We start from the raw sequence: 22,924 nt of genomic DNA on the forward strand, positions 1-22,924 counted from the left end.
GCAGCGCCAGGGGTGCGAGTGGGTAGGAATGGAGGGTGCTCCTACAGTAGCTGGCCTCCTTGTATTGGCCTGAGACCACTGCTGGTTCCTAAGGGGAATTTCCTAATATGCTTGGTAAGCCAATCACTTGTAACCATTTATAATTGGGGTAGGGTGACACTTCTGCAGAATAAATTCTACAAGTTCCTGGGCAGGTTCTCTAAATCTCATCTGTGATCAATGGTTGGTAAATTATGTTTCTGCAAAAGTAATCCCATAAATAGACATCCAGGAAAGTTTTACAACCAGTGAAATTAGACAAAAAATAAACAGCCACACGAACCAAACCTAAACACTGAACTAAAATGGTGTCACGTCAGGACTTCTGAAAGAACCAGAGTAGGCAAGAAGAACCAGAGCAGGCAAGATTATTCAAACAGAAGATCCTCATCCTTCTCTTCAGCCCGAAGTTTGTCAGGCTCTGTCACCTCTCCAGCTACCCTCCGTTTCTCCGAGTCCCTCTCAGTTTTTTCCTTGAGAGTCTTTTTCTTCTCCTGTATTGTCTTTAACCTAGAGAACTCTTCTCACTCTCTCTCATCCAGCTCTGCGATGATATAAGCAAGGATACATTCAATCCTGGGAATGATGACATGTCCAATGGCATTTACATGCCTGTTGGTTATCTTAACAGCTTCATCCAAAGTAACAAAGAAAGTCTACAGCAAGGCGAGTTCCACCAGTAGTTCCACTGCTTTGGCATAGTTCCTCTTTAGTTTAGCCGGTTGTTCCCCACCTCTGGCTAAACCAGTCAGTTCATAACTGTCAGTTCCTTCATGGTAATGTTCAAATATTGGCAAGGTAACACCTGCTACATTATTTTTCTTTGCTCGAATCTTCACTTGGGCTTTATTCACATTTTGGATAACTGTGGTGCTGAAGTCCCCTGCTGTGAACTTGGCCTCAACAAGTGAAAAGGCAGCTTCTCTCATCACTTCACCCATCAACATTTTAGTCTCTGATCTTCTTCAGGATCTGTCGAAATCGAAGAGTTAGGGCATCAGATTTTTTCTTCAGGAGGTTTCTACCTGTCTGTGCTCCTTTCAATTGAGCCTTCATAATGGTCTGTGCCATTCGCGAGGGAAAGATTTCAATTCGGTCTTTGCCCGACATTCTGAAGATGACTGTTCAGCTTGGCTCCCAGTTGGGCAGTCATGGTTGCCACAGACCCAGCCACAGTGTCTTCTTCTACCGCAGTCAGCTGGTTGTGTCACTTTCCCCCCCATCCAAACACTTTTAAGATTCATTTTTACTTCATAAGTAATAATATTTTTAAAATATATTTTTATTTATTTTAGAGAGGAAGGGAGAGGGAGAAATAGAAACATCAATGATGAGAGAGACTTACTGATTGGTTGCCTCGTGCACGCCCCTTACTGAGGATTGAGCCCACAACCCAGGCATGTGCCCTTGTCCTGAATCAGACCTGGGATCCTTCAGTCTGCAGGCCAACGCTCTAGCCATTGAGCAAAACCGGCTAGGGCGTAATAATATTTTTTAATGGTGCTGAGTGTTAGAGAAGTCAGAAAAGATAGTATTGGGGTTATTTTTATCTCACTGGTCATTCCTCTAAAACCTGTGTTGTGGGATCACATAATAAAAATTATGAATTTGCCTATTTGCTGATTTTATTATACTGGACATAATAATGAAATGTAAGAAAAAACAAGGACAATTTCCCTAATAACAAAATGTAGGAATGATCAAAGCTAACTAAAATAATTTTTTAAAATTAAACTTGCTACACCTTTTTAAAATACTGTTAGTGCAAGGGGTTGTATGATGCTTATGAAGGAATTATTTGACAAAGCAACATATTCTTTTCAAGAATGCAATATTTGAGTCTAGTCACATGGCTCATAAATTCCCACCCAGTTATTTTTATTATTTAATAGGCCCATTGAATTAAAAAAGATCAGGAAAAATATAAAGCAGTTGTTTGAAAACGATTTTTAGACAAGAAAAAATGCATTAAGTATTTTCAAGAGTTATTACTAATCTCTCATTGCACACTTATTCATCTGCTTTTACAGAAGTTCAATGTACTGAGCATTTTTACTGTCATGTAGAGAGAAAAATGATAGGAGTTCAAGAATATAACAAAAGTGTTTGGAAACATAGACATAGAAGTGTCGTTAATCCACTGAGTCTCTGCTCCAAAATCTTGCTTAAATTGTGTTCACAGGGATTTATTAGGTCCTTTTACAAAGCACTTGTGGGAAGAATTTTTATCAGTGCTGAGATAAAAATTCTGAGATCAGGTTGTAGCTGGGTAATTTTTAGTTGTTTATAAACAGAGTGTGAATTCCATGAGAAACCACTTTAGTAGTTTGAGAAAGAAGGAGACAATTACTGAAAATGATTGCCTAATTTGAGAAATGGAGCTCTTGACTGCTGACACAAGTTTTAGGAACTTCAAAACTGCCAAGTTATGGTGCTATGGTCACATGTAGCCATTTCTCCAAGATTGTGCTTGTGGTGAGTTAGAAAATAGACATCTAATGAAAGTCTAACAAGGCATGCAGGGTCAGATGTAGCTTTGATTTGAGAGATACATGTACACACACAGAGGTACATAATATAAACTATCAATTTACTTCAAAGTATACTCTACTTAAATTCGGTTGTACTATTAAAATTCTACTGTTATTTTTTATGAGCAATAAAATAACATTTGAAATTTGAACCATAGGCTAGATATATTGGTTTCATGTGTAGGGTGCATAGCCCTGAACATTAATTCTAGACAAAATATTGAAAAGAGGAAAGCAGTTCTAAAATATTAAACCTGTACCTTGACTTTTAAAGTGATGGACACTTTATTTTAAAGCTTCACTTGTATTGAGAAAGCCCATCATAAAACTCAAAAGTCTTTATCTTTTTCTTCACATAGCTAATTTCCCAGTGCAGATACTTAGAAATTTTATTTAGGTACAGTTTTCCAGTAACATGTTGTGGAGTCAGAATAATGGCCCTATTAGATGCCCACACTCTAATCCCTGTCACCTGTGAATATGACTTTATTTGGCCAAATGGATTTTGCATATGTGACTTAGATTAAGAATCTTGAGATGGGGAGATTATTCTGGATTATTTTTTGGGGGGGGGACCTCAAACTAATCACAGGAGTCCTTAGAAGCAGAGAAGCTTTCCTGTTGTGATAGTGAAATATGACTATGGAGAAAAGGCACAGAAGGATGCGGCATTGCTGGCTTTGCAGATAAAGGCAGGAGGTCACAGTCCAGGAGTATGGGCAATGTACAGATTCCAGAAAAGGCAAGGAAACAGATTCTTTCTTCAGAGATTCCAGAAAGAACCAGCCTGCCAACACCTTGATTTTATCCCAGTGAAACGGATTTTAGACTTCTGATCTCCAGAACTAGAAAAGAATAAATTGTGTTAAGTGACTAAGTTTCTGGAAATTTGTTATAGCAGCCATATTAAACTAATATATAGACATTAAATAAATATATAAAGTGAGGCATCCTATCTAATAAAGAGGGAATATGCTAATTGACCCTCATGCCGTTGCAGAGATGGTGGCACCCACAGCCAATAAGGAGGGAATATGCTAATTGACTGCCACGCCCTCAAAGATGGTGGCGCCCACAGCCACAAGATGGCGGTGCCCAGTCCCCTCGCCCCGCCAGGGAACCTGCCTCAGGAGTCCCCCAGTCTCCTCACCTCCCCAGCTGCCCAGGGCTGGCCGAAGGCACAGGCAAGCCTTGGATGGCGGCTGCCCAGCCAATGCCCAAGGTGCAGGCAAGCCTTGGATGGCGGCTGCCCAGGGCTGGCCCAAGGTGAAGGCAAGCCTCAGATGGCAGCTGCCTAGTCACCCAGGGCCGCCCAAGGCTCAGGTAACCAGGGCTGGCTGAGGTTTGCACTGCCAGTTAGTGGCAGCAGCAGAGGTGTGATGGGGGCGTCGCCTTCCCCTAATCTCCGGGTTGCCTCCTGCCCTGAGGGCTCTCAGACTGTGAGAGGGGGCAGGCTGGGCTGAGGGACCCCCCCTCTAGTGCATGAATTTTCATGCATCCGGCCTCTAGTATCTATATAGAAAGCTACATAGTCATAGGATAGATTTTTGATTCTTTGAATAAAAATTATGTTGGTAAAATCATAGAAACTGTATTTCACATAAAAATTCCCATTTATTTTGTGTTAAAATAATTCAGGTTTAAAAACTTGAAATGTAGAATATTGTTACAAAATGACCACCGTGATTCATATCCCTATTTATACACATTGAGTAGGCCCCTTCTATAGGCTTTGAACTTAACCATGTAATTTACTTTTGCCAATGGGAAAATGTCAAAGGCAGCTCAAGCTGAGGCTTAAAAATTGCTTCTGCATTGGACTTGCTTTGTCTTGTGGCTGGGATCCTTTTGTTCACAGTCTGAAGAAGCTGGGGCTGGCCTCCTATAAGGTGAGAGATCCTGCAGAGAATCCTCAACCAAGGCCCCTAGCAGGGAGTGATGCTGTCCTATCCCATCAAGCCCCAGCCAAACTGGTCCAGATGAGAAGAACCATGCATAAAATCCACAAGATCGTAAGCACTAATAAGTGTGTTATTTTGCTTTGTTTTGAGTCATTAAATTTTGGGATGATTTGTTTCTCAGCAGTGGAAAACCAATCCAGTGTAGTTACTTTCTCCAGCAGTAGGTATGTTTCCGACATGACTGCATTCTTAAGGGGGTAGCACTTGGATATCTTATGTTAGATTTCTTTGGATTCATTTGTAGCCTTTGATTTTCAATAGGCTGGGTTTGAAATTATGTCAGACACTTCCTGGGTACCCTGAAACTACTAATATTGATACACCTTCACTTGGACTTTTCAGACCCAACTTTTTAATCTTTACCCTCCAAAATATATTTGATTAAAAAACATTAAGATTATTAGATTACCAATATTTTTGTAAAAGCATCTTTCCCTTTGAATAGACTCTGATTGAAGAACAGAATGTACTTATTGCTAAAGACCTCCTGTATTTTTGTATACCCTTGTGCATAAGGCGGAAGTGGGGTTAAGTAAGAAGAGGTCTTACCTCATTGGGACCTTTGAATCAGGGAGGTGAAAGAAAAGCTTTGCAAAAAACAAACAAACCAGAGCCCATTCATCTGCCAGGAAAAATTACCACCAGGAAATTTACTGAAAAAAGAAAAAAGAGTCATGAAAACAGCCTCCTACCCCCACCTCGGTCTCTTGGAGAATTGTATATAAATTTCTAAGGCTCTGAAGGATCACAATTTGAAGATGCCCTGGCCAGATGATCTCTGAAGTGCCTGCCAGCTTTAGAATTATAGCATTATACTATTCATTTCATATTGGAAATAAGATGTTTATTTCCATGGAATACAGCAACGTTAACTGACTCCCTCAGGGCTGGAGACCATGACTCTGTCCCTGTGGACATGAACTGAGTTGAAACAACCATCTATGCTTCTCGGCTGCTTTCCGGTTTTCACTTTCAGGAGTTTGTCTTTACATTTTGAACAAGGCATTTGTACACTTGTTTGCTTCTGTGACCAGTCATGTTTGCAGAATCTTTTTTTTTTCCTTTTCAGAGGATCTGACATGTAAGAATTAAAAATAAAAATGGGAGCCAACCAGTGTGGCTCAGTGGTTGAGCGTCAACCTATGAAACAGGAGGTCACAGTTTGATTCCCAGTCAGGGCACATGCCTGTGTTGCAGGCTCGATTCCCAGTAGGGGGCATGCAGGAATAGATGATTCTCTCTCATCTTTGATGTTTCTTTCTCTCTCCCTCTCCCTTCCTCTCTGAAAAATATATATTTAAAAAATGAAAATGGGATTTAATAGCACTTGTTAGTAAAGAAAAAATTCTAGCACCTTTTTAAGGGTTTATCAGTGTTAGTAGTGGTAGTATTTTTTGCCAAATATATACTTTCTCCTAAAAGGGAGGCAATAAATGAATCTTATAACATTCTTATTTGGGTTAAGGTAGAATAATTTACATTTTGTGAACCATGATGTTTGTGTTTGTGTCTGTGTGTTTGTGTGTCTCTTTGTACAGTATGTAACATGTAAGAATATGATAGAAACAAAATTGGCCTTATATATTTAATTCTGCTACATTCATGCTTGGGTATTTGGTAGATAACTGTATCTCCCCCGGCTGCATGTAAAATAGCCAAGTAGCTTTTCCTTAATACTAATTTAAGGCATTTTGGAAATACTTCTCAAACCACTAAGACATTAGTGCACTGCTATCCTTGTGTCCTGGAAGAGTTAATATAAGTTCCAAAAAAGATCTAATTTACTGACTAATGGTATCTTTTCATGGGAATTACTTGGCTTTTGTGGAATAGCCTTTCATCTTTCTGCTTTTTAGTTAATTCAATTGAATTTTCATCCCATCTTCATTGTTTCTTTCTAATTGCAGTCAGTCCCTCATCTTACAAACCATTCTGTTCCAAAAACTAATTTATGAGTTGATTATTTGGAACTTAGAAGGCACTTTTCAATAGAAAAATTAAAAAATGCAAATGTTGGGTGTGTTCCCAGAATAGCCCACAGACAACAGCTTAACCCATCCTATACCCAGGGCTAATGCTGCTATCCAACCTAAATAACACAAAGAGCAGTGCATATGAGGGCAACATGATTTTCAAGACCCAAATTGGGAAGCCCAGAGTTGATTTTTCTATGGTAGCCCTGTCAGTAGAGGTGAGGACTTTCCTGTCTTCATTCCTGCAACCTAAAATGATACAAAATTAAGACATGGACGTTCATAATCCAGCAGCAGGAAGGTGTGTAATAAGCATCAAAATAAAATCTCAGGAGAATGAAGAGTCTGAATTTTACAAAGAGTGGTGAGGGTGTGGTAAAACATTAGGATAAAAAGTAGAGAGAAAGGTTGAGTGCTAGGTTGAGTGGGTGCGTGAATACCTAAACCTAGGTAAGGTTTAAAGGCTTCTGCAGCTCTGGCTCTTTTCATAAAATCTCATTTCAAAATCAGGTACAGATTCAAGTCCACCTAGGTAGCATTGCTTGGTGAAGAACAGGCATTTAACTCACTAATAATCTTTATGTTGAACAACCCATTTTTTTCTGCTACCCTTTTGCCTTTGAGACTCTTTCTCAGGTGGAAGGGGGAGATCAAAGGAGAACCTTAAGAAAGAAAGGGAGGAGGTTGAGAAGGAATGACAGATGTCCTTGAGCAGTGGCAAACAAAGGTTACACTTCCCATCTCTCTCTTGGTATAACGGGGCAGATTTTGAGAGAAATGAGAAAGGGAAACAGTGTGAGAGACTAAATGGGAGAGAACGTGAACTCCTAGAAGGAATATTAGTAGGCGGACCTCTCTTGCATTTCTACTAGGACAGTATCCCCATGTTAATCACAGGCCAGGCTTCCTGGGCTTCCTGGATCAATAAAGTTTCCAAAGAACTGTCTCAGGAGGCAGGGAAGTGACTCTCAAGTGTTTCTATTGAAGAAACCAGATGACTTTCTAAGAAAATTATTGTCATTTTAGAAATGAGATTGTATACCAGTTGTATAAGACTCTCATAGACAGGCCTTGGTGAGGCTGTCCTCTGCTGTCTGAGGGTTCTTCTCTGTCCCCATAATCAGTTAATTCCTGTTTATCCCTTAGCATGCCTGTGTTACATGCTCCAGGAAACCTTTCCTGAGCATCTCCTCCATGCAGACTGGGCCAGGCTCTGAGTCAGAAGCATTCTCATACCATGTTTTACTGCTGTTTTTTCACTCTTTTTAATCTCTGTCACAACATTAAGTACATAACTCATCAACCACTGAATCTAGTGCCTCATACACTGGCTGACACTTAGCAGGTGCTCAATAAATATTTGTCATGAACTATTGAGAAGCAGAAAGTGTGTATCTTAACATGTGTGTGCATAGGGAGATCACCTTTAATCCATACATTTGACTATTAGAAAACTTAAGATACAGAGGAGATATTCAAAACTGTTAAATAAAAGAAATCGACTGAAATGTTGTTGCTAAACATAAGGATGGATTCTAGAAAGCCATCCTTATCTCAAGAAGTTTATCTATTTCTATGTCAAAGTTGTACCAGTTGTCTACCCAGTTTTCAAACTGGTTAATGCTATTTCAACTTGAATTATTTTTAGATTCCAAAGGTGAGGTAGTTGCCCCTGGCTTTGCATTGAACAGACAGTGGTTCTCAAGCAGGAAGCAGAATGACTCTTCAAAATAGTCAGCATCTCTGTCCTCTATTCTCCATAACTGTCCAGAGCAACAGAGAAACACTGGATACATCCATGGAAACTTAGATATAGACGTTAATCATGAGATAACATGGACACTGGTTTTGAGACACTGGTTTTGATTCCAGGCACCCAAGCCATTAAGTTATAGGAATTCATGCTCTTCACAGAGGAACTGTTTAAGCCAGCAAGTCTCTTGTGATTCCATTCATTTATCTTTACCTCTCAGGGCTTGTCTCAATGAGCCACACTTGACAGGGTGACACACACGGCGCTGCAACATTTCAGTGCTTCCCTAGGGCTTCTTCATTTTACTACCATTTTTGTGACATGTATATCATGTACGATGTAATGAAAATGTGTCTAGACCCCCATCCACTTGTATTTGCCATTGGAGCTTGAACAAGAGCTGTCTTGGCAACACGCTCAGACTTTCTCAAGTGCAAGAGGGATGGTTTAACGTGAATTGCACAGTTTAAATTTTCAATAGATTAAAAGGAAAAGAAGAAAAAAATGCACTTCTGAGTCACATCACCATCCCTCTAAAGAGAGTATTACACTTTAATCATAGATGTTTTAATCTACTGTATTGTATTACTTGAACTTCAAAAAAACCCCACAAACATAAACTGTGAACAATTCATAGAGAGTGCTGTACAGATTTCCAATCAAAATTGAAGTAAGAACTTGTAACTAAAGATATAATTCAGAAAATGTCAGTAAAAACATGAATTCTGAATTGTGTATTTATTCTTTTTTTATATACTGATTCCATTTCAAAAATATGAAAATGTTTTGTTTAATCTTACATAGGCCTGCAAACATAGATTTTAAACATTATTTCTGATCAGGAATAAACATTAAATTTCCAATAGAAAGTGGTATGTTGAGGTAAATTTAGTTATGAGACATAATGGGATTTCAAAAATAAAAAAAAATTAATAAGAAATTTGAATATTCTGTTGTTTTTGAAATTATCCTTATTGTTTACCTCTTAATTTTATATACTATGAGATTCCAGATTTAGAATAAAAAAAAAACTTCTATGTTTGGGAGTTTTAAAAAATTGATTCAAAAAATTACATAAGATTATAGAGAATTTACATTGACTCTTTTTTTTCTTGCTTAAAGTATTACAAAGAGTAGTACATATGTCTTCTTGTTTTTTCCCCTTGACATTGACTCTTTAAAAGTTACCGTATTTTTTTTCTAAAGACACTATTTTTTTCTGAAATCATTAGACTGAAAATTGAGGGATGTCTTATACATGGAAATCAGCCGAGGAGAGAGCCCCATGGGTGCATAGCTGCCTATATCTTGTCAAACAGGCTTCCTCCAATCACGAGCCTTATTGTTATTGATGTCAGCTGATGCCGTAATTGGAGGTGGAGGTGGAGAGTGTGCAGATGCAACAGGGACCAGAGCGTTCTGAGCTCATAAAGATGTCAAAAAATAAAAAGATAAATACTGGTAAGTGATTGTCTCGCTCTACAAAATTCAAACTGAATGCAATCAGCAATGCAAAGGAGTATGGAAATAGAGCTTCAGAGAGACAATTTGGACCTCCTCCCACTGAGTGTATGATCAGACAGTGGAGAAAACAGGAAGAACAACTCCTTAAGATGCCAAAAAAGAAGAAGGTCTTAAGAGGAAAACCAGCAAAATGGGCAAACTTGGAGCAGAGGCTCAAGACTTGGATTATGGAGCAGCGCAAGAGTAGCTTATGTGTCAACCTAGCTTATTCAATGTCAGGCAAGAATGTAAGCGAAATGAACATTGTTGATTTTACAGGAAAGGCAAAATGGTGCTTCAATTTTATGAGGAGAGAAGGGTTGGCCATGAGAACACGAACAAAGTTAGCTCAGAAAATGCCACCAGTTTATGAGGATGATCTCACATATATAGACAGTGACTGAGAAGACAGCAGTGATACAATAGATGTTGAAGAAATTAGTATGTCTGGAACTAATAGTGATGAAGAAGAGAACAGTGATGCAACAGAGGCTGAATAAAGTTATATGCTGCATAATATCATAGTACTGATAGGTAAACATTACCTGTGGTAATTATTAAATTAAAATGTATTCTGTTTTATGTTTAAAATCTTAATTTCTTAATTTTGGGTTGGAAAAGTGTGGGTCGTCTTATACATGGGGGCATCTTATACACAGAAAAATACAGTAGTTAAAACTGCTGATGTTCATCTGAATATTAAATCATGTTTCATAAAAATAGTAATTTTCAGAATTTACTTTTACTAGAGTAGTAAACATTTTGTCTTCAATCATCAGAATTTAAAATGTTTTAATAAGTTATTTTATAATTAAAATTGATCATGAAAAAATAAAATACAGTTAACATCAAAACTGATCATGCCGTTTTTAAAAGAATGTTTCTGAAATAAAGCCGGCCAATTTGGTTGATGCATCTGCTTTTACTTATTTCTTTTTATTTTAATATTATGATGATTTTAGCATTCTATACTGGACCCCATGTCCAAGGTGCAGAAGTTTTTGTTTTTTTTTCCACTAGTGAGGCCTTTGATTTAAGAATGGTAATACTTATAATCTCTATAAGTGACACTTAAGAGAGTATTCTACCAAACTTTAACTACATATTACTGGAGTTTCACATTTGTGGGGGAAAGTACAACAGGAAGAAAAAACTTAACATCATTACCTGGGGCTAGCACCCACAAACCAAGGCACTTGGGTTCCTTTACAAGGTCTCCCAACTTCACCCTTAACCTATAGCATCATTAATATAAACTCCCATAACACATTACCTATTACGTGATCTCTCACATGCCATCCCTTTTATCTTGGATATTCAGTTTCTCCCTCTTGAGATCTTTCTGGTCCTGGCTATTTAAAACAAACAAGTGCACACATGCAACTTCTCTTAAATCCATGCGCTTCTCCTGCTACCTTGTCTGTCTCTTTGTTCTCTCCATAGCAATTCTGATCTACACTGATTAGGGAACTATATCTTTAATCTAGCAGGTAAGGTTTTAGTCAGTATGTCAGTTTTCTATCAGTAAGATTATGCTGCATAATAAACCATGGCAAAATTTCAAGGGTGAACAATACTAGGTTATTTAGTTATTACATCTGTGCATCTGTTGGACCACTGGACTCTATTCCGCTTCCTGTCTTTCTCCTGGGACTCACTAACTAAGCCAGGCATATTCTTCTAATGAGGAAAGCAGAAGTGCAACAAGGCAAGTAGAAATATGCAGAAACTACATGCCATCAATTATACCTTTTTCTTTTGGCCAAAGCAAGTCATTTGGCCAAATAAATACAAATGGAAAAGATACTCCATCTACTTTAGTGAGTGAAACTGCAAAGTCACATAGTAAAGGATGTGGATGCATGGGGAGGAGAAGAATTGGGGCCAATAATGCTGTCATGGTAATCTTACCTCCCTGTGCAGTAGAGTGATATTATAGACTTCTGCATTCTTTCGGAAATTTCCTCTTCATATGGTTTCCATCATGAAACTTTCCCTTGATTTTCAAACCATCCCTCTGGCCCACCCTATTCAATTTCCTTTGCCAGTCTTCCTCAAGGCTTGGTTGGAAATCCTTAAGACATAATACTATTATCTATCATCTATCTATCTATCTATCTATCATCTATCTATCTATCTATCTATCTATCTATCTATCTATCTATCTATCATCTATCTATCTATCTATCTATCTATCTATCTATCTATCTATCTATATCTATCTATTATCTATCTATCTATCTATCTATCTATCTATCTATCTATCTATCTATCTATCTACCTATCATCTATCTCTTCCTCTCTCCTTCCTTCCCGCTCACACACAGTCACAGTTAGTGTCATCCATGTTCATTGCCACTGAAATAAAGATGAACCAAAAAAGCTTGAATTTCTCCTCTGGGTTCCAGAATCATATATCTAACTTCTTACTTTATAGTTTTTTTCAAGATACCTCAAAGACACCTCAGAATCAACCTAGATTTAAAACATTCCTAATATTTCCCCCATTGTGTTCCAAACTTAAGTGCCCCCTTGCTCAGTGAACAGTACCACATTCATCAACTTATACATTCATCAAGGAGTCCTTCTTGACACTATTCTTTCATCAGTAAACCCTATTACTTTTATTGCCTAAATAGCTCTGGAATTCATCTGCTTCTTTCTACCCTCCTATGTTTGTCTAGTTACTTTCTACTCATCTTTCAGCTTCTACTTCATTCCCATGCCAGATACCTTACCCCTAAATGAAACAGGTCTTTCCAGCCCTCCCAATAAAACCACATGCCTCTGCTATATGCTCTAGCCATACCATGCATATCTCCTTTGCTGATTGCAGTGATGAGTTTGCATTTTGCTATGGGATTATTTCATTAAAATCTTTCTGGCCTCGGGACTGCAAGCTTTTGATCATCTTTATCTTATCAGCACCAAACCCAGGTCTTGGCACATAAAATATGCTCAACATATTTTTCATGAATGTGTAAGTGTAGGTGTGTGTGTATACACGCATGCAAATTTATAAAGAAAAACTTTGAATTGTCAGGGCATACATATACCGGTATTACTCTCAATATCAGAAAAGTTATTTTTCATTCAAAAGGTCTTTTATGTTTATGTATTGCTTGCAGTGGTTCTCAACCTGTGGGTCATGAACAATGAAAATACATCCTGCATATCAGTTATTTACATTATGATTCATAACAGTAGCAAAATTACACTTATGCAGTAGCAACGAAAATAATTTTATGGTTGGGGGTCACCACAACATGAGGAACTGTATTAAAGGGTCGCGGCATTAGGAAGGTTGAGAACCACTGGCTCTAGTGCTTAAATAGGCAGCTTACACCAGAAAAATTCTGATTAAAGGAAGTAATATTAGGAAAATAATAAAATATAACCCTTACATTATAACATCTTGATTGCTCTGATAGTTTATTTATTAACAAAGAAAGTTCTTGCTATGCAGTTTCTTTCATAAGACAGAGATTTTAAGTTAAAGGGGAATAACCAGACTCTAAAACACATCCTTGTACAATTTTGCATTGATCAGTAGAGAAAAGCATCACATTTGGCAATGGTGGACAATTTGAGGACTAGGGTACTTGCAGGTGTGTGTGTGTGTGTGTATCCCAAAACATTATGTCCAAATCTACACTTTTCCTTCTCACACTGGGAACTGTGATTTTACAGCAGGAAACATATTGTGAAAGTAAATCAGTTTTCCATCTCTGAGTAAATCAGTTTTCCATCTCTGCTTTCATACTGATATAAGATAATAGGTGAAAAGGAAAAAGAGAGTCAGGTGGAAATTCACACAAATTATTTTCAATGAAAAGAAAACACTTTCATAAAGGTAAGCTACCAATACTAAGTTATCCACATTCAATACATATTTTTATGTCTCTAGTTATCACATTACACTTCATATCATCCAGCATTGGTTGGCATTATGTTATAAATATGCAAATGATTTCTCTGAAAACATCCATCATATGCTGAACCTTTTTCTTTTTTTTTCATAAAAGAGAAGCCAGAGCAGTATGCTCCTAATTTGGTCTCAAACTTCAGCCACTAAGAAATAAGTTATGGTGAAAGGATTATTAAGATAGTAAACAGCTTGTGAAAGTAGTCATATCTGTGCCAATTAGTGGTCGCTTACATTCACTATCTATCATTTGGGGAATGTGGAGAGTAGGCTATTGAGTGTCTAGGTGGCTTAGAGTGGTTCTTTTTATCTGGTAGTTGTCACAGTAATGCCCCGCGCTATAAATTGAAAATGGCATGTAAATTCATGAACTGAAGACTTTGGGGCCCTAAAATACTTTCCCCAAGAATATCCTACTCCATAGAGCAAGCGTTGTGAAAAATCGTTCCTTTGGCTTATCGTACATTTGAACTCAGGGAATATCTGTCATTCCAGGACTCACAGCCTCCTGCCTGGGAGGCCTTTTCAGATAAAGTGAATGTTCTCAAAGCAGGCCAAGAGGATGGCAGATTAATATGAATTTAAAAAGATCATATATTTTTTGAGCTGTGTATGTAACAGACCAAATTTCCTGAGCTGTCTTTGTTTCTTTGCAGATAAAAGGTCATGATGTTTTGAAGTTCTTATAACACTAAAAATGGCTTACAATAAGCAAAGGCGATGTCATCTTTGTCCTGAGAGGATGTTGGCTTACTTCTCAGCTGACAATTGCTCAGCAATCAAGGCGTAGGTTCTGCCTTGGTGGAGGGACAACTCAGGATTCCTCTCCCAATTTCTGCATCTGAGACCCTCTTTCGGATTTAGGACACCTGGGAAAAACAGAGTGGTGTGTGCTAGAGCCAAGACCCTGTCAGACCTGGAGAGCCCACTCCCTCCTGTTGCTCTCACGGCTAGAGCCTAGGGCCATTCCAGATGAGGTCACCTCAGCTGTGTTCTCACCACTCCAGCTTTGGGTCATTTCTGATGAAGTCACCTCAGCCACATTCTCACCATTCTTTCTCAGAGGCTGAGATGAGGTCACTTCATGAGGAACACTTCTTGCCTCATTTATTTACTTGAGAATGCTATATTTGTTGTTTAAATCAGACACAAGTGCCTGATAACTCTCAACTCTCATCTCTCTCTCTCTCTCTCTCTCTCTCTCTCTCTCTCTATATATATATATATATATATATATATATATATATATATATATATTAGTTATAAGTAAAATTACCTGAGAATTGTAGCCTCCATAAACAGTGATTCTACTGAACTTTGATGAATAAAGTCTAGGAAATTCTGGAACTTTAGAGTCTTATCTCCCAGAAAAAGAGGACTTAGTTTTTGAGAGAATTACTTAGGTTGCTTTTGAGAGGGTCAAAATTTAGTACAAACTGTGTTATTTAAATATTATTGCTAAAGTAATTACATCTAAAAAATTCAAAACTGCATAGTGAGACACAAGTATTCATTGTGTTATCTTTGTACTTTTCGATGTCTTTTCTTCTTTGGGGGGAATAGTGTTCTGCATTTTAGAGGCCTCTGGGTTATGTATGAAATGTCTTATATAAAATTAAGAGGAAGCCCTGGCTGGTTTGGCTCAGTAGTTGGAGAGTCAGCCATGGACTGAAGGGTCATGGGTTTGATTCAGGTCAAGGGCATGTACCTTGGTTGCAGGCTCAATCCCTGGCCCTGGTCAGGCCTTGTGAGGGAGACAACCAATCGATGTGTCTCTCTCATATCATTGTTTCTCTCTGTTTGTCTCCCTCCCTTCCACTCTTCCTAAAATCAATGGCAAAAAAATATCCTCTGGTGAGGATTAACCAAAAAAAAATAAAACTAAGAGGAAATAAATATTCCATCAATTGGAATAGCCTTAAAAAAACACCCAAGATTGTTCATATTCTGAACATACTATTTGTTATATATTATGCCCAGTTTACCTGATTTTGTTTAACTGGGATTTCTTTATCTTTTAAACTTACTAGAATCTTGAATCGTTAATTTGGTTAATTCATTCTGTTTTCCAAATGCATTGCCCTCATCCTTGTCACTCTTCTGTAGGTCTTTAGGGCTTCTCTGTTTCTTTATAATAAAATCAAGGATTTTACAGAGACTTTCATGGCCCTGCGTGATTGGCCTCTACTTGAATCATCTCCGGCCTCTCCATTGCTCACTAACCCTCACCCACCTTGGCTTCCACTAGTTCCTAAAATATAACTAGCCTTTTCCTACCTCAGGGTCTTACTACTTTCAGTTCTTTCTTCCTGGGTTACTCTGTAGACTTGACTCCTTCTCTGTCTGGTGAAGCTTAAACACATCCCCTTCTCAAAGTGGTCTTGTCTGACCACTTAATCAAATTCCATATCCCCAGTTATTCTCGCAGTATCTGTTTATTGCTTCACTGCGTTGAACAAAGTCTATGGTTTTTAAAAATGTATTGACCTTTCCATTAGGCTGGGTTTCAGGACATTAGAAACCTTCTCTTCTGGTTATTAATTGCATTCCTGGCACTCATAATTTGTTTGGCACATAGTAGGGGGTCACAAAAAATATAATGGATGAATTTCAAATATAATTTAGAAGCCTGTCAAGCCCTTCATGGTAATGACTGCCCTGCATCCCCACTGTTGATGGGATGAGGCTTTGGCCCACATGCTCCCGGATTTATGAAAACATTTCTAACAAATGCAACAGGAACAAAAAGACATTGTTTAAAATCTGAATCTTGACAGTATTATACTGATATATAAATTTATTGCAAAAAATGACATAATTGCCCATTCGAAATGGCTCAGTGGTTGAGCACTGATCCATGAACTAGGAGGTCACAGTTTGATTCCCTGTCAGGGCATATGCCTGGGTTGTGGGCTCAATCCCAAGTTGGGGGCATGCAGGAGGCAGCTGATCAATGACTCTCATCATTGATGATTCTATCCCTCTCTCCCTTTCCCTTCTTCTCTGAAATCAATAAAAAATATTTTTAAAAAGATGACATTTTTAAGTTAAATATCTGCAAGAAAAGACAAGACCTATTTTATAGTTTTGTTTCCTTCATTTATTATCTTTTATCATAATGGAGATGAAAAAGTAACACAAAGTTTTAGGACAATTTAGAAAATGAGTAATACAATTAGAATTTTAAAAGGAAACCACTTTCTTTCAGTAACAATACATTAAAAACTTAACTTATTATTTTTTCACTACTGTGTATCAAATTGAAAAAAACTAAACAAAATAAAAAGCACTGTTAGATACATTTGAGATTCAAATTCATAATACTCCAAAATATACCTACGGGATTTAGAAGAGTAAACTTTGTTTAATTTCAAGAGATTACAAAGCAGTAATTTTGGCATTAATGCTATTTTCCTGGGTAGACATCTTATTAAAGAAAATAGATCCACTATGACTCTTTTTAAAAGGTTGTATATACACTTCGCTGATTGCATATTTATTAACAGCAAAAAACAAGCTTAGCAACTTCAATTTTCCAGTTCCTTGTTTCTGTGTGTGTGCTTATTTAACCAGCAGATTACTTGTGCCATTGGATTAAGTGTTACACACAGCATTAAGCGTTACTCCAGTAAGTATTTATAATATCATTAACCATTTTAGGATAATACTAACACTTGCTTATTGTGTAAAGCATATGTAATCTGCATAGATGGTTCAATGGCAATTTCCTACCCAGGAATGATTCCCCGAGCCTCATTGCCTGTTAAAGCATGCAGCCCTCTGTTTCCTTAGCCACACTTGCTAGTTGGATCCAGGCATGTGAATTTGGTGATGTGTGGTGCATTTGAAAACATGGACTGAGAATGAATGTTGATGTAAGATTGAATGAAGATAATTAGTCTATATATTATCATCTACACTGAGTGGCCAGATTATTATGACCACCTGATGTTTGTAGGCAAATTAGCTATAATTTTGCATTGAAGTTGCTGGAGGGCCAGACCATTATAAACGTCTGAATAGCACAACATACCTAAGTATCATTGCTGATGAAGTTCATCCTATCATGTTGATGGCGTATCCCAATGGAGATGGCTTCTTCCAACAAGACAATGCGCCATGCCACGGTGCTCGTATTGTGCAGGAGTGGTTTCAAAAACATGAGGGAGACTTTACCTTGCTTAGGTGGCCCCCACAATCACCAGATCTCCATCCAATTGAGCATTGTGGGATGAAGTTAAAAGAGCCATCAGGCAGCTGGTTCCACAACCATCAAATCTCACAGAACTGGACAGTGCTATTCATCAGGCATTGTGTCAGATTCCTCGCATCACCTTTCAACATCTTGTGGAGTCAATGCCAAGAAGAATAGCCGCAGTATTGAAGGCAAAAGGTGGCCCAACAAAGTACTGATGGGGTGGTCATAATAATCTGGCCGGTCATAATAATCTGGCCACTCAGTGTATAATATCATGACTAATGAAGTCCACTGGGGGACCCATTCCCTGGACAGCACTTTGATAGACTTGCAGAGAGCTGATTATATCCAAGTAGGCTTTGGGGTGCTTCTGCCTACTTGTGTAGAGAATATCTATCCAAGCACTACAGATGCCATCATTGGGATTAATCTAAGCATATCACTGAAGATGCTAAAGATCTCTCTAGGATTTCAGTATCAGAAATAGTTGTTCTTCTCCTTAGATAAATACTATTAGGTTAGTTTTTGCTGTGTAAACACTGTGACTATTGCAATTGATCACTTGTGGCTTCTGAAACACTAAAAAACAAATTTGAGTGCCCACTTATACTTCCAATATTTTATAGCATGTATCTGTATAAATTGACCTATTCTCTCCATTTTGGTTTCCTTCTTTTCTCTTTTTTCTTGTTCATATTTAATTCAAAATGTCTTAATTATGTGCTTTCTTTTAAGCTGACTTAAATTCCTTTTTGAAATTAGGTACGTTATTAATTCATCATTTACAGTACAGATTGCTTGCCTGGCTCATTATAATTTTCAAGTCATTAGAACAACAGGAGAATTTAGAAAGTCTTTTTGATATGCTATTAGGCATATCAAGAGTACATTTTTGGAAGGTCTTGAACTCTTAATATGCTTTTATATCTTATATCAGAGTAAATTTTCTTAAACATTTCAACTGCATAGGAAACTGATGAGAGATTTTAAGAATAAAATAAAAGTATTTGATAGCATAAATGACCTAGGACAAAAAATAATGGTCTTAGTTTATTTAGATATTACATGTCATTTTTTGTATAGCAGTATCATAATATGCTTTATCTTTGTATTCAGACAGTTTCTAAAATACACAAAAGGTATATTTATGTTATTAAAAGCACAAAATTCATTTTCATGAACAATCAATATCTAAATGAATTAGGAATTTATGTTAGCCCATAATATTTTTTCACCCATAGCATAGAAGAAATAATATGAATTTACAGTGAGAAATTATAGAAAATACTATTTTATATCTTAAAATAGAAAAAAATGACCCAGAATTACCTCTTTTTCAATGTTGAAGCTTTAAAAAATTGGTATAATTAGCAGATCAGAATGTAGATACAGAAGTTCATGTAGATTCGAGAGAAATTCTGGATATAGTTAATGGAAGTGGGATGTATTGTACAATTTCACTTCACAATATATGAATTTTTTCTTCTTTTTTGTCAATATAGCATTAGTGGTAGATACTCTTCCACTTGTTAACATGATTAAGTTCCCTAGTGACTTAAAAATAGAATGAGTAACAGAAAAAAGGAAGATCAAACTATAGAGTAAATGGATTGATATTTTATGAAAAAATTGGACAACAGCTGAGGTAGAAGAAAGTATCTGATTAAGGGGAAGTGTGAATATGAGGAACATTTTCTGAGGTGGCAGCAAATAGGATTCACATATTACACAGAACTTCTAAGGGGAAAATAAGAACTGCTGATGAAGGGATATTGGATCACTTAGACGCCCATGCTGCCAGTAGAGTTTGAGGCAGGGAAGAGGGGGGCCAGGAAGGGATCCTGAGCAGATGGAAATTTCTTTATTTCAAGGTGTTGGCAATTTGGGTGCTTACAATCTTGGAAGTGCTTGTCTTTAAATATTTTAGCTCCAATGTACTCTGGGCTCTTTAGTCCTATAAGTGTACAGAAATGATTCAAAATTACATTTTACATATGGAGTACTGAGTGTGGGCCCAGATATGTAATAATTAATTAGTTAATGTTAATAATTACTATTTGTTGGCATTTATTACAGTTATCAGTGGAAATTCTTCATATTTATGTTTGTTATTACTAACACCGTCTTCTAAATCATGAGTTACATACATTTTTAAAAAATACAGCAGGGTACTCCCTAGCCCCTCTGCCTCAATTCCATTCAGGTCCTCATTCCCTCACATGCTCTGTCCTCCAGTCCTATTGACTCTTTGTCCTTCTGTCCTGTGCATCATTCTGAGTTGCCTGCTCTTCCTCCCTCAAAACAAACATTTTCCCATTATGTGTTGTACTTTTCTTCTTCTTTTGCTTTCCACTAACAACTAGAAACTTGTGTCTTAATTCCTGATTGTTACCTTATTACTACTATTTTAAAACCTCGACTGTTCAAAATTGAGTTCTATTTATTAAACTTTACCAAAACCACTGTTATGGAATGACCAAAGATCTCCTTTGTGCAGATCCTCTCTGTTCTCAATGTCTTGACTCGCTTAGTGGTATAGATTGTCAGCTACACTCTTCTTGAAATCCCTCCTCTTTGTATCTGACAGCTCCTCCTTTCACAGCTCAGTCTATTGAAATCACAATTTCAGGTTCTATCTCAGATACTTCCCTCTCCATGGGACCTGTCCTGATTTTCCCAGCTGCTCCCCCATACCATTTTGTGTTTGCCTCTATAGGAAAGACTTTTTTTTTCTTTGATTTATGGTTATTTGGGTATTGTTAAGATCTCTGACTTGGATTCTGACAACAGTTTCTTGAAAACAGGAAGTTATCTTATATAACTGTGAAAATCATTCAGATAATAAATTCTAATAAATTTTTGCTTGGAGTTGACTTCATTTTTAGGTATAAGCCATGGAAACAAAAACTCATTCCTATTGCTGTAATTATTTACACTTGAGTCATGATATCTATTTATGAGGTTAAAAAGAAAAGTGACACATCCCTTATATAATTCCCAGCATCATGCTCATCCATGCTAGTGACTCTGCTCCATTTTTGGTGAACATTCAGAATATTATATACATTTTTTCAATAAATTTATTGCCCCTGTATCCAAAGCAGTTCTTACCTAAACTTGTTTTTTATTCTCAAGATCCTCATTATGAGATATGTTTCTGTTCATTGTTATGCTAGATTAAAACTAAGAGTGCTGAATCCTGACACTTGCTTTATATTCCTTGGGTTCTGATCCTGGTTGCTTTTTCTGTGACTGCTTTTTTAAGGCAACCAATCTGAAATGAATTTTGCTCTTAATAGAGTTATAGATAAGCTTATTTTGAAAATACACCCTTTGTCCTTGGGTCTAAGATGCAAACCTAGATGTTTCTTACTTTATAATTGACTAGAGGCCCAATGCATGAAATTCGTGCAAGAGTAGGCCTTCCTTCTCCCAGCTGCCGGCACCAGCTTCCCTCTGGCACCCGGGACCCATGCTTCTCTTGCACCCAGGACCCGGGTTTCTCTTTGGCTGCCAGCAGATCCAATCTAATTAGCATATTACACTTTTATTATTATAGATAAGCATTCAGGCTGCTATTTACATATTAGAAGGAAGTTTTTACGCTTTTATCATTATAGATAAGCATTCAGGCTGCTATTTACATATTTGAAGGAAGTTTTGCCCACAGTGAAGACAAATCAGCAAATACTTAGGTGTCTTCTAACTGGTAAATATCTGCAATGTGAATCATCACCACGTTTCCCCAAATCTCTTTCCACTCCATTGGAGGTAGATCTGTGTGGTCTGAGTATGGTCTCTGTTGGTGGATGTGACTCCAGATCTGGTCTCAGATAGTTCACATTACCTCCTGCTGATGAGGCTGCTCACCTCACTGCCCAGGACCTTTGTTAGCTCCGCCAGGTGTCCACAGCCTTCCCAGGAGACCCACGGCTCCTTCTGTGCTGTCAGAGACCATGCAGCACTTCCAGCACGTCCTCCTCTCAGGCCGTCATGTAACACATCGGGATCCACTCCTCTTGAACTTATCTCCTTTCGGGTGTCTGTAGAGGCTTAGAAGAATCACCCAGAATCCAGGTCATGGTGTCTCTTCACAGAGTGACAGACCCTTCCTTTTTCCTTTGCTCCTTTGGAATAGAGAAGGGCTAGTGGCACTGACTTAATTTATTGATGACAAATCAAATCAAATTTTTAAAAACCACACAACAAAACCTACCTACCCTGATGTCTTTTTTTAATTATTATTTCTTGATCTTAGAGTCAGTCATTTGTTCACATAGCACATGTTTCTTGGATGCCTACTAAAAGTAAGCTCTGCAGTAGTCTCTGATGATGCATTGTTCATCACATCATGGAACTTGGCCTATTAAGTGACATACAGACAGCTAAACAAATAACACGATGGTGTAGGAAGTGCGATTATGATAGAGAGCAGAAAAAATTACAGAGCAAGAAAAAAGGAGAATGAGCTTCACAAGATGGGATTGGGACCAGACAAGGAGATCCTGGAAATGAATATTAAAGTGTAGGAAAAAACATTCAAGGAACAACTAAAACCTACCCTCCTCAGACTACTACAAAAAATTCAAGAGGAAGGAACACTTCCAAGCTCATTCTATGAAGCCAGCATCACCCTAATACCAAAACCAGGTAAAGACAACACAATGAAAGAGAATTACAGGCCAATATCCCTCATGAACATAGATGCCAAAATCCTCAACAAAATCTTAGCAAATCGGATCCAGCAGTACATCAGAAAGATCATACACCATGACCAAGTAGTATTTATCCCAGGGATGCAAGGATGGTACAATATACGCAAATCAATAAACGTGATACATCACATAAACAAATTGAAAGAAAAAAACCACATGGTCATATCAATTGATGCAGAAAAAGCATTCGGACAAAAATCCAACACCCCATTTTTGATAAAAACTCTCAGCAGTGTGGGGAGTAGAAGGATCATACCTCAACATAATAAAAGCCATATATGACAGGGCCCACAGCCAACATCATACTCAATGGGACAAAAAACTAA

At 37.6% G+C, this 22,924-nt stretch overlaps 1 protein-coding gene and 1 pseudogene across 1 annotated transcript in view; one reads left to right on the forward strand and one right to left on the reverse strand.

Annotated features, from left to right (window-relative positions):
• The window catches only part of MACROD2 (MACRO domain containing 2), a 1,891,634-nt gene that overhangs the window by 680,223 nt on the left and 1,188,487 nt on the right, over positions 1-22,924 (forward strand). The window lies entirely within an intron of this gene.
• Positions 408-1,149, reverse strand: LOC102421972 (annotated as a pseudogene).

Source organism: Myotis lucifugus, unplaced genomic scaffold, assembly GCF_000147115.1.
Source record: "Myotis lucifugus unplaced genomic scaffold, Myoluc2.0 scaffold_42, whole genome shotgun sequence".
Lineage (NCBI taxonomy): Eukaryota > Metazoa > Chordata > Mammalia > Chiroptera > Vespertilionidae > Myotis > Myotis lucifugus.